The sequence below is a fragment of the Eleutherodactylus coqui genome, chromosome 5 (genome assembly GCF_035609145.1).
Source record: "Eleutherodactylus coqui strain aEleCoq1 chromosome 5, aEleCoq1.hap1, whole genome shotgun sequence".
NCBI lineage: Eukaryota > Metazoa > Chordata > Amphibia > Anura > Eleutherodactylidae > Eleutherodactylus > Eleutherodactylus coqui.
In genome coordinates, this window is record NC_089841.1 from 8,537,534 (window position 1) to 8,543,601 (window position 6,068).

Below are 6,068 nucleotides of genomic sequence, written 5' to 3' on the forward strand. Positions count from 1 at the left end.
CCTTTGGTCTAGATAACGGAATGAACCTTGTTGTAACATCCACACTAGCAATAAATTATAAAATCCGAATTGGGTGGAGTCTGTCGTGTTTTCACTATACGTTGCAGTTGGCGGTGTGCCCTGTCCTGCTCCTGATGCAGTTGGCGGTGTGCCCTGTCCTGATGCAGTTGGCGGTGTGCCCTGTCCTGCTCCTGATGCAGTTGGCGGCGTGCCCTGTCCTGCTCCTGATGCAGTTGGCGGCGTGCCCTGTCCTGCTCCTGATGCAGTTGGCGGCGTGCCCTGTCCTGCTCCTGATGCAGTTGGCGGCGTGCCCTGTCCTGCTCCTGATGCAGTTGGCGGCGTGCCCTGTCCTGCTCCTGATGCAGTTGGCGGCGTGCCCTGTCCTGCTCCTGATGCAGTTGGCGGCGTGCCCTGTCCTGCTCCTGATGCAGTTGGCGGTGTCTGTTATGTGGCATGTGTATGACTCCTGTTCTGTGGTGTGGCTCCTCGGATCTGCTAGGGCCCAGTTCTTAAGATCGCTGGGCCGCCCTCTTACTCGGCTGATGTCCCCGCTTAGGTAGGGCCACTGTCATCCTCCCTGTATCACAGGCTTGGTTGCCTGGATTCTGTGTGACTCTCCTGTGTTCCCTGTGTGCGTGTATACTACTAGACTACCACTCCTTTGGTCACGATCGTGTGGGCCCTCTGCTTTATCTGCTCACACGATTGTAACAGTCTCTTCAGAAAGCCACTGACTACTCCTTTCTTTTTGGGCCCAGTGGTGCATACAGACATAACATTAGGGCCACAATGTGTATACTTGTGAACACGAGACAAAACAGGGGTGTCCATTTCGGAGGTTCAATCCTCCTTTTGATGTGCAATATAGAAAAAAAAAGGTCTTGAAAAGGACATGTTTTCTAAAAATTAAATATTATTTGGTCTCCTAAATTGCATTAATTCCTAAAAATAAATGTGGGGTCAAAATACTCCTGACCCTCTCAGAGAATACATTAAGGGGTGCAGTTTTTAAAATGTGGTAATTTGTAAGTATCTATCATTATGACTAAGGATGAGCGAGTATACTCGGTAAGGCACTACTCGTTCGAGTAATGTGCCTTAAACGAGTATCTCCCTGCTCGTCCTTAAAGATTTGGGGGCCGCCGCGGGGGAGAGCGGGGAGGAACGGAGGGGAGATCTCTCTCTCCCCTGCGACTCACCTGTCAGCCGCGGCGGTCCCCGAATCTTTATGGACAAGCAGGGAGATACTTGTCTAAGGCACATTACTTGAACGAGTAGTGCCTTAGCGAGTGTACTCGCTCATCCTTAATTATGACACCTAGCAGCCTTTGCAAACTTGGATTGGTGGAGGAAAACTAAGGGCTCATGTCCACGGGCAAAATAAGAATTAAAATCCGCAGCGGATTTTAACTCTTCTCCCGCGCGCGGATCCGCACCCCATAGGGATGCATTGACCACCCGCGGGTAGATAAATACCCGCGGATCGTCAATAAATGTGATTTTAAAAAAAAATGGAGCATGAAAAAATCTGGACCATGCTCCATTTTCATGCGGGGCTCCCGCGGGGACGGCTCCCGCGGGCTTCTATTGAAGCCTATGGAAGCCGTCCGGATCCGCGGGACACAAAAATCAGATTTTACTCACACGCTCCGGTTCTTCTCTTCGCCGCGGCGCCATCTTCTCTCATTCGCGGCCGGATCATTTTGCTTCGGCATGGCGCATGTGCGGGGCACGTCACCGACGTCATCATGCACATCCGCCGAGCCGAAGAAAGAAGATCCGTCCGCGACGAGAGAAGATGACGCCGCAGCGAAGGAAGTATCCGGAGCGTGTGAGAGGTAAGTTAATTCTGATTTATTCCTATTTTCAGCGCTCATGTCCGCGGGGCAGGAGGGACCCGCTGCAGATTCTACATGGAGAATCCGGAGCGGGCCTGATTTTCCCCGTAGACATGAGGCCTAAGTGTTCCTCTAAATTCTGAAAAGAAATGTTAAATTTGTACGTCTCCTAAATGGAAAAAATAAATTTACAAAAGTTTTAAACCGTGCATCCAGAGTAAAGTGAACAGATGGAAATCTATATGTTCGCACAGATTTGTACAGCATGTTTGCACTTATTTTATGACATTTGACAATGTGAAAAAATGAAAATTCAAAATTGTGCAAAGTAGCAATTTTAATAAATATACACAACTTTTAACAGTCCTTTTTTACTACCTAACAGAAGTACAACAAGGGGAAGAAAAAAATGTCAGTCACTTGGATATGCAAAACCTTTACGGACTTATGATATGTCAAGTGACACATGTAAAGTTCCAAATTTTCGGTCTGTCACTAAGGCGCAAACAGGCTTGTTCTCTAAGGGGATAAATAGCTTAGTGTATAAACTGTGAACCGACTAACGAGGGACAGTGAGCAGCATCACATGCAACCTGACAATCCTCATCGTACTGCTCCATCAGATCCTGATGTACTTCCATAGCAGGTGATGGGCCATTTCCAGCTTTTAAGCATCCTCCTGAGCCAACATCTGGGAACTTCTGGCTCTCTGGTGATTTTTCTCTGTGGTTGCGAGCACCGGAAACGGTTACCACAGTGCAGTATTCTGACCAAAACGTATCAGCTGACCTATAACGAGGAAGAGAAAAAAAATTGACCCTGCCTGCAATTGGCTTAATTCCGTGGGTTTTCATAGTTCTTGCACTGTCCCTGCTTTTCTTCACTCCTACTTTAATAGATAAAGACATCGTATTTGGACAATTGGGATGTTTCTCCGAAGGTTTGTTCAGTTAGTGCAGCTTAGGTGCAGTATTGGGATGGAACCTGTACGAGTGCTAAAAAAAGGAATTAAATGCTCAAATCTAATGTAATGTCTTTCGGCCAATAAGACGAATTTAACACAGCAAGTGTGTGTGTGAGAGAGAGGGGGTGGCTGAGTAAGTGGGTGAGCATACATGCATGTACGCATACAGGCATGCACGCATACAGGCATATAAGCATACAGGCACGCACATATACACGCATACAGGCACGCACGCACGCATACAGACACGCACGTACGCGTACAGGCACGCATACAGGCATGCACGCATACAGGCACGCACGTACGCATACAGGCACGCACGCATATACACATACAGGCATGTACGCATACAGGCACGCACGTACGCATACAGGCACGCACGCATATACGCATACAGGCATGTACGCATACAGGCACGCACACAGGCATGCACGCATGTACGCATACAGGCACGCACGCATATACGCATACAGACATGTACGCATACAGGCACGCATACAGGCATGTACGCATACAGGCACGCACGCATGTACGCATACAGGCACGCACGCATGTACGCATACAGGCACGCACGCATGTACGCATACAGGCACGCACGCATGCACGCATACAGGCATGCACGCATATTAGCATACAGGCATGTACGCATACAGGCACGCATACAGGCATATACGCATACACGCATGTACGCATACAGGCACGCACACAGGTACGCATACAGGCACGCACGCATACAGGCACGCACGCATGTACACATACAGGCACGCACGTACGCATACAGGCATATAAGCATACAGGCACGCACGCATACAGGCACGCACGCATGTACGCATACAGGCACGCACGCATATACGCATACAGGCACGCACGCATATACGCATACAGGCACGCACGCATATACGCATACAGGCACGCACGCATATACGCATACAGGTATGCACGCATATACGTATACAGGCATGCACGCATATACGCGTACAGGCATGCACGCATATACGCATACAGGCATGCATACAGGCATATACGCATGTACGCACACAGGCACGCACGCATGTACGCATACAGGCATGCATGCATTACGCATGCATGTACGCATACAGGCATGCATGCATACAGGCATGCATGCATGTACGCATACAGGCATGCGTGTACGCATACAGGCATGCATGTACATATGAGCAGATGCAAGCAATGAAAAATTTGGCAGATGCAGCAGCTTACCTCGCCGAGTGACGTCAGGTGGTGTCCTAGCGAAGCGAAATTCCTCTCCAGAAGAGTCGTCCTCTCCAAAAGGCGGGGGGCAAATGTGAGATCAGCACCTAAAACGCCAATCTCCGGTTCCGTACGTTGTACAAAACGCAGCCAAATGTCAGGTTCCTCTCCACACGAGTCGTCCTGTGGAAAACGGAGAGCATATCACCACATGCAAGCGAAAACCTGCAAATATTCACATATCAGGTGATGCAGGAGAAAACCTGCAAATATGCACCAAGTATGCGCATATCAGCAGATGCAAGCGAAAACCTGCAAATATGCGCCAAATATGCGCATATCAGCAGATGCAAGCGAAAACCTGCAAATATGCGCCAAATATGCGCATATCAGCAGATGCAAGCGAAAACCTGCAAATATGCACATATCAGGTGATGCAGGAGAAAACCTGCAAATATGCACCAAGTATGCGCATATCAGCAGATGCAAGCGAAAACCTGCAAATATGCGCCAAATATGCGCATATCAGCAGATGCAAGCGAAAACCTGCAAATATGCGCCAAATATGCGCATATCAGCAGATGCACGCGATGAAAATTTGGGCAGATGCAGCAGCTTACCTCGCTGAGTGATGTCAGGTGGGGTCCGAGCGAAGCGAAATTCTTCTCGAAACGCATCCAAACGTCAGGATCCTCTCCACACGGAATTTTGCAATAAGGCACACAAATCTGCAAAAAAAGACAGGTTGCGCCAGGTGGCGTCGCGCAAATCTCAGGTGACGTACTCACCACACGTAGCGCACAAATCTTGGGTGTTGTCTCCACACGTAGCGCACAGCGCACAAATCTCAGGTAACCGCGTCTCCACACGTAGCGCACAGCGCACAAATCTCAGGTAACCGCGTCTCCACACGTAGCGCACAGCGTAGCGCACAAATCTCAGGTGACCGCGTCTCCACACGTAGCGCACGGCGCACAAATCTCAGGTGACTGCGTCTCCACACGTAGCGCACAGCGTAGCGCACGGCGCACAAATCTCAGGTGACCGCGTCTCCACACGTAGCGCACGGCGCACAAATCTCAGGTGACCGCGTCTCCACACGTAGCGCACAGCGTAGCGCACGGCGCACAAATCTCAGGTGACCGCGTCTCCACACGTAGCGCACGGCGCACAAATCTCAGGTGACCGCGTCTCCACACGTAGCGCACGGCGCACAAATCTCAGGTGACCGCGTCTCCACACGTAGCGCACGGCGCACAAATCTCAGGTGACCGCGTCTCCACACGTAGCGCACAGCGTAGCGCACGGCGCACAAATCTCAGGTGACCGCGTCTCCACACGTAGCGCACGGCGCACAAATCTCAGGTGACCGCGTCTCCACACGTAGCGCACAGCGTAGCGCACAAATCTCAGGTGGGTACTCACCACACGTAGAGCACAAATCTTACTCTCCCATCTTGTAAATTGGGGAAAAGGCTCCAACCATCTGCTTGCTTCTTCCGTAGATCGATACTGTTCAAAATCCGCGGGCAAATGCAAGGCACGGTGACGTCACAGCCCACGTGACGCGCGGGCACAGCTCATCGTGCACGGCAATGCTCGGGCACGCCGCTGAGTCACGTGATGCCGATTCCAGCCAGCTGATTGGCTGAATCGGCCGCGCTGTAGAACTGCGGCAGAATGTGTTAATATGCGTACGGGGCGCATATTAACACATTCTGCGGCCGCGCCCGTGGACAAAGCAGCGGCATGCAGAATTGGCCGCGCCCGTGGACAAAGCAGCGGTATGCAGAATTGGCCGCGCCCGTGGACAAAGCAGCGGTATGCAGAATTGGCCGCGCCCGTGGACAAAGCAGCGGTATGCCGAGGATCGCGGCCGTGGGGATCGCGGCCGTGGACAAAGCTGCGGCATGCAGAATTGGCCGCCTCTCCAGCAATGCGCGCTGGGGAAGTCAGAGCGCAATAAAATGAGCAGATGCAGCAGCTTACCTGGGCTTTCAGTAGTCCTGTGTAAAGCACTAAAATCCACTTTGGCAAAAGCAATTAATTCCACT

The 6,068-nt window shown here is 51.1% G+C and overlaps 1 long non-coding RNA gene across 1 annotated transcript; it reads right to left on the reverse strand.

Annotated features, from left to right (window-relative positions):
• Window positions 1–3,985: 3,985 nt before the first annotated feature.
• On the reverse strand, window positions 3,986–5,712 carry LOC136627300 (uncharacterized). The gene is made up of 3 exons (XR_010792767.1): window positions 5,440–5,712; window positions 4,635–4,742; window positions 3,986–4,197 (listed from the first exon to the last, which is right to left on the reverse strand). It is a non-coding gene; the product is annotated as an uncharacterized lncRNA (long non-coding RNA).
• Between the last annotated feature and the right edge of the window lie 356 nt (window positions 5,713–6,068).